At 40.5% G+C, this 13,354-nt stretch overlaps 1 pseudogene; it reads left to right on the top strand.

Moving 5' to 3' along the window:
• Window positions 1-4,209: 4,209 nt before the first annotated feature.
• Window positions 4,210-5,489, top strand: LOC147457485 (uncharacterized; annotated as a pseudogene).
• Window positions 5,490-13,354: the final 7,865 nt, after the last annotated feature.

Raw genomic sequence — 13,354 nt, 5'->3', positions numbered from 1 at the left:
GAAAAGTCCAACACTGGAGGAGAATCATAAGTCCCCCTTAAACACTGGAGGGGAAAAGGTGGTGTGGGAAAGGCATGTTCCCTACGGTATCTTTATAAATGTGGAGAACGCTGCCAACTCCACACCATACATATGTATGGTTTTTTTTCTAAAAACGGGCACAAGCATCGCAAATGCACTAAATGCATCTCGTTTTATTTTTATTACAATGTGGAAATGTTTACATTCATACATCTTTCCATGCAAAATCTCATTTGTGATGCGAGGCCATAGAACTTTTGGAGAAAGCTTCAAGGAGAGATGCTATGGAGCCATCATCACGAGCTATGCCATGCAGTAAAATCCACACCACTATCACTATATTACTTCTTACCATATACATAGTAAAGCAATCAAGGCAAACTAGTTATTGTCTTCATAAAAGGGGATTCAAACTTGAACATTCAGCTAATATGTACCGACCTATGAAGAGTGTGTTTTTTTTGCGAGCTTCCAATTTTGAGCTTTTGCAATGAAAACAATTTTTGCGAGCTTTTTGACGTTAAATTTGGAGCCTTTTCTAACAATACCAAAAAATCTAACCCAAAAAATAGCCATTGCTCATATGATACACACCAAAAAACGTGCATAAGTTCCCAAAAGTCCTAACTTTGAGCTTGAACACCTGTCAAGATATAAACATAAAGCATACATCTATAACGAGAGGAGATTTAAAAAAAATCGAGTGCATGAAGATGTAAAAATATCCACTTTTTTGGGAAAAAGGGGGGCAAGATTGTCCCAATCATCATCGGGGGGCTCTTGCCCCCCTTTTTCCCTTTGAAAATTTTGGATATTTTGAGCACGTGAAGAAGTCAAAATATTGAACTTTTTGGAAAAAAAGGGGGCCAAAATATTCAACTTGTGGGAAAAAAACGGGGGGCAAGAGCCTCTCAATCATCCGCGTACACACGGACTCAGGGGGGTTCACTATATGTAAAACTACCATATCACGTGCGTTCAAGACATGTTTGTAAAACCCCTTATCTGTGAATTTTGTTAAGAATATAACGTACCTTTTTTTAAAAAAATCTTTAAGTTTTTTTCAAATTTGAAAAAATAATGCCCTTTTGTCTATATATTTCTGTAAGTTTCAAGAACTTTAAATACCCTTCTGTTGAACTCACGTGATAGGTTACATTTTTATTAAGTGACCTCCCCGAGCACACGGATGATTGGGGAGCTCTTGTCACCTCCTTTTTTTTCAAAAAAAATTGAGTACGTGAAGATGTTAAAATATCCAAATTTTGGAAAAAAAGGAAGGCAAGAGCCCCCGATCATCTGTGTGCATGCGGATAATCGGGGGGTTCTTGCCCTCCTTTTTCCCTTTAGAAATTTTGATATTTTGAGTATGTGAAGAAGTCAAAATATTCAACCTTTTGGGGGGAAAAAAGGGGAGGTAGAGCCCCTCGATCATCGGTGTGCACACTAATGATTGGGGAGCTCTTGTGCCCTCCTTTTTTTTCAAAAAATTTGGATATTTTGAGTATGTGACGATGTCAGAATATCCAAATTTTTGAAAAAAAGGGGGGCAAGATCCCCTTGATCATCCGCGTGCACGCATATGATCATGGGGCTCTTGCCTTTCTTTGTTTTTCCACAAATTTTGATATTTTGACCATTTCACATAATTGCACTTCTTTTTTCTTTTTCAAAACTTTTGAGATTTTGAACTCTTCATGTACTAGAAAACCGTTTTCTCAAAATTTTGGAGGTTTTTTCACCCTCAAATTTCAAATTTAGAGGCAAATATTAAAATTTATAAGTGGCATTACACTAAACTAAGGTAGAGTTCTTTGTCTCGTCCCTCTCTCTCTCTCTCTCTCTCTCTCTTTCTCTCTCTCTCTCAGCTGCGATCTCTCCATGGTGCAACCTGCATGGGCCTCTCAAGGGAATGGAATGTTATGGGTGAGCTCCCAAGGGAAAGGGACAATCTGCATGTCCATGAAGAAGGAGTTGTCACTACCTACAAGTGTGAAAAAAGGGAAGGGTTGGAGCCCCCCCATCATCCGCGCACGCGTGGACGATGGCGGGACTCCAACCCCTCTATTTTTTTTCCAAAGTTGAGAATTAGCTTTTGTTTCAAAGGTCATGCTATCAATTGCTGAGAACAGCTATCACTTCACTTTTGGGGCCAATGAAATAGATATCAATGCTTTGGACACTAAAGACTAGATAAACCAAAAACGGGGCCCGGCTATGTTTCATAGAGCAAGCCCGGAGCAATTTATAGTTCAAATTGTTTGTCCAAACAACTGTGTAAAGCGTTGTAAGCATCTCAATACATAGCCAAATGCATATTTTGAATGTGGCGGTAACGAAAGACAAGTGAGACTTAAGCTTATCTCAAAATGTGAACCTTCTACACATCCACCTTGACCACTAGGCTACAAGGTCAGGCTCGAACCCTCGATGGTATCTTTCTTGTTCAATTTCAAAGTTCAACTACCGTCAAGAAAAAATAAAATATGAGGCTTCATTTGGAAGGTAGTTTTATTGCTTAGAGAAGCTTTAATAATCTACTAACATAATATGGCGGAAGGGGGAGCCCTTTACACGTGTCGCAATCTGCGAGCTGAAGGCTAAAGTCCAAAACTAAAAAAAGCCCCTTTGCACGTAATAAAGAGGGAGAGAGGGGAGAGAGAGAGAGGCCGCCGAAGGCGGCCGGCCGTACTAGTAGTTATCTATGTTTAGGCCATGTCATCAAAGGTTTTAATCTAGAAAAAAAAAGGGGGGGAAGGGGTTGGAAGAGTACACTTTGTTTTCATATCATTACAAGAGAATGGGCACACGCTGATGATGGGGGGCTCCAACCCTCCCTTTTTTTTGGATGTGGTTGCTGCGTTATCATATTTCTTAGAAAGTTGAGTCGCCAGAGTTCCTTACCTAGAACTCTTTTGTTTTCCTGTGATGCTGTGATGAGCATACTATGAAGAGCAGAAGATATAGCAGGCCTGCAACTTCTAAGGTGATGTGCTTCAAGAAACACGTGTACAACAAGGTCATATATAAGAGAACTAAAAAGGTCGGAAGTCAAGTCCTTTTTGGTCCTACAAAACCTTAAGTCTCGCTTCTAAAGGAGGACACTGTCAATTCTACAAATCGATGAGACCAGTCATCATCACAATCACCTTTGCAAAATCACACCTTGATCTTCAAAATCCCATAATGTATGCAGAATATTCACACAAGGTGCGATGCTATAGAGCTGCATGCAAAGCAACTATGCTAGGAGCAGTACACGCTGTTGTGAAGCTCACTGCCTGGACAAGACGTCCTGCAATTCTTGCTTCCTCTTGTTTCTGGTTTTTTGGAGCACCACAATATGAAGCCATGTTCTTCTGCAAACGTTTTGTCCATGTCTCAGGGGTGTGGGTGTGTGTGTGTGTGTGTGTGTGTGTGTGTGTGTGTGTGTGTGTGTGTGTGGGGGGGGGGGGGGGGGGGTTGGAAGAGACCTTTGAGACGGCCATTATGCGGCAAGGAACGTAGACGGAGATGGTGAAGGAAAAATCCTGCATAATGTTGCAAAAGACGACCTGCCTTGTCACACAAACGTTTGCATAGCCTACCATCGTCACTATGTGGCATGACTGGATTCCAGAGGGGATCGAGGGCTGGGGGAGTAGGGGGGATAAGAGCTGTCCGATTGGGGGGGACCTCGGTTCAGGCGATGGCGGCGCATTGAATGAAGGGGGAGCGTGAGCATCAAGGCCCTGGAGGGTGAACTAGCCTCGGTGAACTGCAGTCTTGCTGCACGGTTTGCTTTTCGACTTGCGTGCCTCCCTCCATCTCCCTCCCTTGCGTGTCATGTGTCAGGTCGGCCCCCAGCGTGAGCACCTGCCACCCCTGCCCATGCCTGCACCGCCTAGCTTAGCTCCTATGCGACACTTGGTTTAGCCCCGGCACGAGATTGCAGCACCCACAATAGGCCTGCGTTTCCTCCTGCTCACCATATTGTAGTTTCCCGCCTTGGGTTCCCCTTGCTTATTACCTTATTTAAGCATTGAAGCATTGCTTATCTACACCAGTATCATATGCTCGGGGAGACCCGTGAAGCCTTATACCCTCAGCTCTGTGCATTAAGCTTAATACCATGCCTTAAGCTTTAGGAGGAGAGCATTCAATTAAATTTCCTGCTTCAAGAAGCTCACAAATAAACAATCACGAGGGATGGAAGATGCGAGGCCGCTTTACATCAAAATTGTGCGTGACAATGGGAGAAAAACTCATCAATGCATTGCAACGAAAGAGTTTCGGGCTAACAAAATATGTTACGAGAAGAGGGGTGACATGATGGACCATCTTCGAGATGATCATGGCACCGAGTGTGATATCCCGCTACACAAGGGTGGTAGACCTCGAGGCATGATGAATCGGACTTCGTCAAGGGCAAACACATATGAGAAGCAATCAAAGGTGCGCTTCAAGGATGCGGCTTATAAGTTCAAAGACATATGAGATGCAAACACATATGAGAAGCAATCAAAGGTGCGCTTCAAGGATGCGGCTTATAAGTTCAAAGACATATGAGATGCAAACACATATGAGAAGCAATCAAAGGTGCGCTTCAAGGATGCGGCTTATAAGTTTGAGAGAAACAAATCAAAGTTTTTATAAGGGAGGGAGCAATCCTTGCTTCGAAAATGGAATGCTTTCGATGAGAGTGAGAAGCTAGCAAAGGGATCGAAAGAAGCTTTTGTAGAAAGAGAAATGGCCAATGCATTAGGGGACTACATGAGCACAAATGATGCACGCATGGCGGCTATACAAAAACGGATTGATGGTGGCTTTGAAATGAATGTAAGCATATATACCGCAACCATCACTTTTTATTTGTTATAAGGATTAAGTTTTTTTTTCTCTTCGCTCTCAACTCTTTTTAGAAGTGTAACCCCGGTGGAAAAATACATAAGGAAGAGGAAAACGTAGAGGACAAAAAAGTAGAGGAGAAAGTTGATATTGAGCAAGCATGTACTCCGGTATGTCACATGTAGTGTCGTTATTTAAATGACTAATTGTATGGTATGATGTTTTGGTGTTAAATGAGTTCCATGTCTTGTAGACAAATCTCACATTGGATGATGGTCATGGTCCTTTGCTTGCACCCATGAAGCAAGGAAAAAAAATGAAATTCATAGAGGGTACTCCCGTACCGTTAGGTGCTTCCTTGCTTGAAAATTCGTTGTCCATTCAAAGAGGAAAACGGGTAAAACTTTGTTCATGTAGAAATATAAATCATGCATATAGTAAATAATGTTACTTAGCTTCTCTTGATCTTGTCAATTTACTTTTAGGTTCGGGTGACCATTGGTTCGTCAAAGCAAATCCAAATGATTAGTGACTCTCCTCTTTGCAAAGGCGACATGCCACTTTCTTTGGTGATAAGCAACGGGGGAATTAACTTGGAAGCAAGTAGTAGTAATGGCAATGAATCCATAAAAGCAAGGTGAATATTACCATCCTTTAAAGGTTTGACATTCTCTATCATTTGTTAATGTTTAAATTTGCTTTGACATATAGTTTTGAAAGTGGATCATCATTCACTTTAGATCTCATTGATCTAATATAATTTCGGGAGTGGACATGAAAATGCTTGAAGATATTTCTCATGCCAAAGATTCCACAAAAACAATGAACTTGTTTATGATGTAAGTATAGCTTAGAGCTCATTTCTATGCTTTCAAAAATATTTTGTGTATTATGTAAGTTTTCAACGCAATGCCTATGTATACTATTTACATTGACTCACCGTTACCACAATTTTCCTTACCATTTTGCATACTCTTCTTTCCATAAAAATATTTTCATGCAAACTTCTCTTATTTTTGGTGTAACTCCATCCCAACAAAAATCCAAAAAAACTAGTTTTATTTGTGTGTATATTTTTTCAGTAGTGTGTTTTTTCCTTCCTACATCTATTCTCTTTTACTCTCATAAATTAGAACACCAAAAATATTCATCTTTTTATGGTAGCCTCATAATGAGAGAGATTTACTTTTAAAGTTGACCCCTTTATATTTTTTCCACCTATATTATTTAAATTTGACATGTACATATTTTTTAGACCCCTCAATATTTGATTTTCTTAGTTGTATTATTCACTTATATCATGAGCTGAGCAATATCTTCAATTGTAAACCCACAAAATAAGGTCAAGGATATGTGACATGCATGCATACATTATGGAGGGCTCACTCTTGGAGGCATTCAAAAGAATCATCCAAAGAGGGACCCCACAAGGACTTTGTGCAGTGGAAGAAGGCAGTCGGTTTTGTTGAATTTTTAAACACCACTTGCTCTCCAAATTTGAAAAAGTGATAAAGACAAGAATTGTAGCTCGTGAGCTGAACTTTTGCCTCAAAGTTTTTCATATTTGTTTGAGCTATGATCTGTGAGCGATGATTTTATTGGTGGACCCCAGTTTGCCCATTCCATGCAGCCACACTCCCTCTTCCACTTTATCATTTATCCTACATGGATACTCCCATTGTAAATATACAAATCCATTTGTAAATTAATAAAGATACTAACTCTACTAATCTACTAACACTAACCCACTATGAAAAGTCCTATCACCTCCATTTCTCTCCTCTCTTTTATTCATCTATCTCCACCAACTTCTCGATAATTCCAAGCAAAAAATAGATAAAGTGCTGAAAAATTAACCCAACCATGGCTAGAGGAGTAACCCTAGCCCTCAAAAATGCTATAAAAGGAGGGTGTAGCTAGCACAAAAGTGGGAAATCCATAATCAAGAGCACTATGCTATAGCTTAGAAGCCAAGCTCAATCTCTTGAGAAGGAGCTCTTGAGTGGAATCTCATTGGCTTATGCACATGCATGTGTTGTATTAGGGGTGATTAGCAAGGGAGCTCTATGCCATTGTAAAAGAGAGTGATCATTTAATTGAGAGTAGGAAGCCTATATTTCTCCTACAAGTGTAAGCCCAACATTTGCTGAATCAAGGAGGGTGGATTTGGACTAAGCATGGCTACTTTGTCTCTTTTCCAACGTGAAGTCATGGAAAACAATGTTGTGTAAGTGTCTTGGTGTTTTATTTAAGTTATTTATAGCTTGTCTCTGAGTGTTGTTATCAATTTAGCCATAAATTCCACATGCTGTAATAGGACGATAGGGTGGAGAGGACTCCCCTGGCCTTAAGACACTGATTGGGGTGGCTTGTCTTGTGATGTGTTGTGGTGTAATTTATTCAAGCTATATTGAACAAATGCTAATCTCACTTTGATTGGTCATGGCAGATTTGTAAGAAGGTATTAGTGTAACAAGCACCCCCTTCCCCCTTCTCTTTCTTTCTTATGTATATATTTGTGTTTGCTTGATCACTGTCGATACGTTTCAAAGCAGCCTAAGCACTCTCTCTCTCTCTCTCTCTCTCTCTCTCTCTCTCTCTCTCTCTCTCTCTCTCTCTCTCTCTACACGTCCTAGTTCGCATCCAAACCTAGGTGGTGCCCCAAATTTGTGTAGGGTTAGGTTGCGGGTTTGTGTATGTATGTTTGTTGTTTTTTTTTCCAACCCCAACCAAATTGAGCAGCACGGGAGCCAAGAAGAGTACTTAGAGGCCACTCTTCTTGTTGCCGGTCCTAGACCGCCTCAAATTGGTGCCTCCACTGAGGATCAACTTGTATATGTTTTTGTGTAGGATCAACCTTTAGAATAGTCAAGTAGTTTGCATGAATCACGAGAATTTGTATGATCCTTTCATTCCCATTTCGAGGCAAAAGGTGCACATAATTGTTAGTAATAAGTTACAATTTCAGCGAGTAATTCGTAGAATTTTCGGCCCTCTTAGGTTGGTCGAGATAAACGCTTCAGTAAATCCTTTTATTTTGCCTCTCATTAGGTACAACCTTAGTTTGGAAGTCTATATTTTCGTTTTGTTTTAAGCATTAGGTCATGCATAGACCATGGATAATGGCTTAGGAATAGAGATTTTTTCTTTCCATTTCACTCCACACATTAGAATAAATGTTGCAATTAGTAGAAAGATCCATTTTCAACAGCATATGATGTTCATGTTTGGTGCCCAAAGAGTAGGAGAAATTCTTGCATCACCAAACCCTGTCATCCTGCCTCTTATTGATTATCATAGATCGTTTGATGTGCATATTTTTATTTTGTTGTAGAGCAAATTGCAATTTAGAAAACATTATTGTGTAAATATTTTTAAGAAAAAAATGTGTGTCACTTTGAAATCAATTCAATGGAAATCCAATGCCAAAGTTTTGGATATCCTCTTTTCTTTGGAGATCTTGGAGAGGATGCAAAATTATTTTTAGCAAATTTCAAGATGTCTTGCCCTATCAAAAGGATAGTAATTGATCAAGAACGTGTAGAAATGTTTGAGGTGGTCCTTAGGAAAGACGCTAGCACTTGGTTTGACTCTTTGCATGAGGAAGTTAAGGAAAATCACACAGAATCTTTGAACCATTTCAAGAGATACTTCTTTGATCCCCAAAACACTCAAAAACTATGGCAACACACTGTTTTTTATAACAAAAAAGACTTAGATGACTACTACTTGTACAAGCAAGAGTTTCTACGTCTTTGGGCCCTATGGATACGAAATGTTGCTAACCCTGGTGATGGTGCATAATTTATAAAGAAGGAGAGGTTCATAGCTGGACTCTTTCCTGATCTTAAGGTAAAGGTGGCGATGAATGCACCTACCACCTATGATGCATCTGAAATTAGAGCTTCCAAGAAGTATAGGATACTCAAGTGCCTAAGGGAAGAGGTTCCAATAGAAGGTCTTAGACCCAAAGGTAAGTCACAAGCATCGACATGTAAGAAGCTTCCTGAGGTAACGGTAGAAGTGATTGAGAAGTTAAATGAATCTTTAAGCAGCATGTCGATTCACCTTGCACAAGTTGTAGGACCAAAGGCACAAGAAAAGAAGTATGAAGAGAGAGGGCCATGACCTAGCAAATTCTTGCAATGTTGGAACTGCAGAGAGTCTAGACATGGGATGTATGATTGTCCCTGGCCCCATGGGGAGCCAGGGAGACCTAACTTGAATTACCCAGTGATGAATGTAGGTGAAGGAATGAGTCAACAACCAAGGCTTCTACAAAGGCCAAATGGAGCACGACCACCTCCACAAGGGGTAGAAGGAGTTCCACCTTTGCGAGATCCAAATGTGCACGTGGTAGAGATAACAAATTCAAATGAAATTGACATGGAAGCAAATGGCATCAAGCGTGGCCGTGGGAAAGGTAAGGAGAAAGGAGTCACATCACAAAGTGACCATGGAAGAGGCAAGAAGGCAAAGGAGAACAAGGAGTCCAAGAGGACTTGATGCCATATCAACCTCCAAGACTTCTCTCTTGGACATGGTATGGCTCCATAAAACCTGTTGGAACATATGAGAGGTAAGGGTCCTAATATCTCATGGCCTCAATTTCTTGCATTATGTCCACAAGTTAGGAGAGATTTAGCGAAGGCAGTTAGCAATAGGAGAAAGGTAAAAGAGAGTGTACCTGTTGTAAAAATTTCACATGATGAAATGAATGAGGATATTACACATGTGCTAGATTGTTACATCAAAGGGAGGTTGGTTAGGAAAGGTCTAGTGGGTGGGGGTGCACAAATTTGTATCATGATAGAAGGACTCATGCAAAGACTACATCCATGAGACACCTGAAATTAAAGTCAAGATGGCAAACAATAGCAAGGCTAGGTGTGTAGGCATTTGTAAAAATGTTTTTGCGGAGGCCTTTGGCATTAAGAAGGCAGTGTATTTCTATGTCATGTCTACCAAAGGAAATGGTTACCCATTTATCCTAAGAAGACCATGGCTAATGAAAATGTGAGCTTTGCAAGATTGGGAGAGTGGAAAGGTAATTTGCAGGAATGACAATCATAAGAAGGTTGTCTTTGACATGAAGGAGAAACACCAAGAGGAGCTCCATGACGAATCATCTCCAAGTGAGATAGAAGAAGACTGGACCGATATCACTTCACAAGAAGAAAGTAGTGGTAGCATTACTGAAGAGGAGTCTTCCATCAAAGTCATTGGGGTAAGGTTTAAGCCAAGCAACCAAGAGACATTTTGCCCAGGCTTGGAGGAGGTAGGTCCTCAAGAGAACCAAGTTGTGCAAGATGAAGGGATGCTAGAAGGTATGCTATCAACTACACTTACAAAGCAAGAAAGAGAGGAGTTCAAATGTGTGCTAAGGAAATTTCCTAGGATTTTTGCTAAAGACTACACCGACATGCGTGGGATGATGTTCAATACAAGATTGAGTTAAAGCCTGAGGCCACACCTAAAGCTCAAAAGCTGCGGAGGCTAGGAGTTATCAAGGAGCATTCTCTACTCAAGGAGGTAAGAAAGCTTCTAGCAACAGTTTTCATTTATTCAATGGAGAATTCAGAGTGGGTCTCTCCCATTGTTGTCACTCCCAAGAAGAACGGCAAGTGGAGAGTGTGTGTGGATTACCGTCCACACTAAATGAGGCAACAAAAAGAGATCACTTTTCCCTCCCATTTCAGGATGAGATACTAAATGAGGTAGCTGGTCATTAGAAGTACACTGTGTGCAATGGCTACTCAGGTTACTTCCAAATAGGTATCACATTGGAGGATCAGTTAAAAACAACCTTCATCACTCCTTGGGGTTGTTATGCTTTTAGAGTCATGCCCTTTGGCCTGACAAATGCTCCTGCAACTTTCCAACGTTTCATGAACATGGTGTTTCAAGCATTCTTTGGAAAGTCAATTAGGGTGTTCATTGATAATTTCTGCATTTATTGCTCAAAATCATTGCATCTACAAAAGATAGAAGAAGGTTTAAAAAAACTTTACGACATGGGAGGTCAGCTCAATCCCGACAAATGTCACATATGTGAGGATGAAGTGATCTTGCTCGGTCACAAAGTTTCCTAGTAAAGGCATTGAGGTGGATCCTTCAAAGTCAAAGGCTCTTATTGAGTTACCATCACCCAAGAGTCTTAAGGAGGCATATCATTCATTTGAAAGGTGAAGTATATTCATGCTTCATTCACTTAGCCTCAGTGTTACTTCACCCATTGCAAAAGTTGATACAGCTAGAATTTGCATGGTCTGATGAGCTTGGAAAGTACTTTTGTAACATTAAAGTCATCCTATCAGAGCTACCAACACTCATGCCTCATTGTTGGGAGTACACATTCTTTGTTAGCTCTAGTGTTGGGAAAGAAAAAATTGGTGAGGTTTTGCTACAACAAGTCCCCATAGTACTTGGATGCAACCCATCTACTTTGCTAGTAGGGTCATGAATGCATTGGAGAAAGGCTACACAAAAGCAAAACTCATGATGCTTTCTCTCATGTTTGCGGTGAGAAAGTTTAGATCCTACTTGCTACTAAAACCTTTTGTAATTCTCACTGCTGCTAAAAATTTGTTTTCCTTGGGTGTCATCTCAAATGAATCTTAGTACTAGGATCTCAAAGTGGATTATGGAGTTGCAAGAGTTCCAATAATCTTTCAAAGGTAGAAGATAGTGTGCGTGCATAATTGACAGGGATTCTCACTTATAGGGTACATGAGAAGGAGATTAATGTGCTTGAAATAAAGACCCTACCATTGCCACCGCCTAAAAGTATCCCTAATGCATTTACCTTGTTCTTTGATGGAGCTTTTTGACGAGCCATAGGAAAAGCAGGGGGAGGGCTAGTGTTGCTCAACCCAAGAGGAGAGGTGGTCATGAAAGAGAAGGTCAATCTACCATGTTAAACTAGCAACAATGAAGAAAAATACAACACACTACTTCATGGTTTAAAGATGTGCATTGGCCGAGGTATACAACATCTCATGGTAAAGGGGGATGCACTTCTCATTGTGAAGCAGATTTTAGGCATTTGGGCATGTAAGAATGAAAGTCTAAGGAAAAAAGTTCATGCCATTTGTAGGTTGTTTAATCAGTTTGAAGAAGTGCAACTATATCATATTCTTAGGAAACAAAATGAAGATGCACATTTACTTGCACAACAAGTAGTTACATGTGTTGAGAAAGAAGTGCAGGTCATCATGGTGGTAGTAGTTGTCAAGTAGCTGAGATACCAGGGATTGGAGTCATTGGCTCCCATTATTGCTACATTCTAGAAGGTGAGTTTCCACAAGACTTCACAAAAGCTCATAAGAGGAGACTCATTAAGAAGGCAAGTTCCTATCTCTTCCTAGAAGGCTCCCTCTATCAAAGAGGAAAGGATCAAGTGTGCAGAAGAGTACCAACTATTAAGGAAATTCTAACCAGTTTAAAAGGTTTTCATGAAGAGGCATGTGGTCGTCATTTTGCCCAAGAGTTAACTGCGAAGAAGGTTTTGCTTGCAGGGTATGTTTGGCCAAGTCTGCATGTGGATGTCCAACATTGATATAAAAGTTGTCACAATTGTCAGGTAAATGGGAATAGAAGACTGGTATATGGTCCAAGGCAAATTGTGCTTGCCAATGAACCCTTTGAAAAGTGGGGCATTGATACTATGGGTCCTTTGCCTAGGACAAAAAATGGTAAACTCTACATTCTAGTGGCTATAGACTATATGACTAGGTGGGTGGAAGCACAAAGTGTGGCAAAGGTAAATGAGAGGACAATGAGGAGATTCGTCTACACTCACATTTGTTGTAGATTTGGCACACCTTTGTAGATTGTTTTTGATAATGGTCTAGGGTTTAGAAAGGGCTTGCTCACAGAAGTCTGTGAAGAACTTCACATTCTACATCGTCATAGTACACCCTATTATCCCCAGTCAAATGGTTTGGTAGAAAAAGATAATGGTGTCATTGCAGGAATCATTGGAAAGATGGTGTGGGGTGACTTCTTGGATGGTGCTTGTGGGCGTATCGAACCACATATAGGGAATCCACAGAGTTCACACCATTTCACTTGGTCTATGGTCAAGAGGCTTTACAGCCAATTGAGCTCAACATTCCAACAATGTGACTTCATGGAAAAGCAGTACAAGATGATCAAGAAGCATGGATGGATCGACCTCTTACCTTAGCTGAGCTTGAGTGGAAAAGAGAAGCAGCATACAAGTGCTACAAGAGGAAAGCTACACAAGCAAAAGAGAAGCTTGACAAGAAACTGAAGGACAAAGACATCAATGAAGGAGATCTTGTGTTAAGGTATGACAATCGACTCGATAATCATTTTGATGTCAAGTTTGAAACTAGATCATGGCAGGGGCCATACATAGTCAAGAAGGCTTTCAATTCAAGTTACTATCAACTTATGGACTTGAATGGGAAAGAGCACTCCAAGAAGGTAAACGGGTATTGCTTGAAGCCCTATTTGAGTCGCCTTCTACAGAAGGATCTAC

Source organism: Adiantum capillus-veneris, chromosome 5 (assembly GCF_014529385.1).
Source record: "Adiantum capillus-veneris isolate H3 chromosome 5, ASM1452938v2, whole genome shotgun sequence".
Taxonomy (NCBI): Eukaryota; Viridiplantae; Streptophyta; class Polypodiopsida; order Polypodiales; family Pteridaceae; genus Adiantum; species Adiantum capillus-veneris.
Note: the sequence above shows the minus strand (reverse complement) of the source record. Positions and strands in the feature narration are given on the sequence as shown.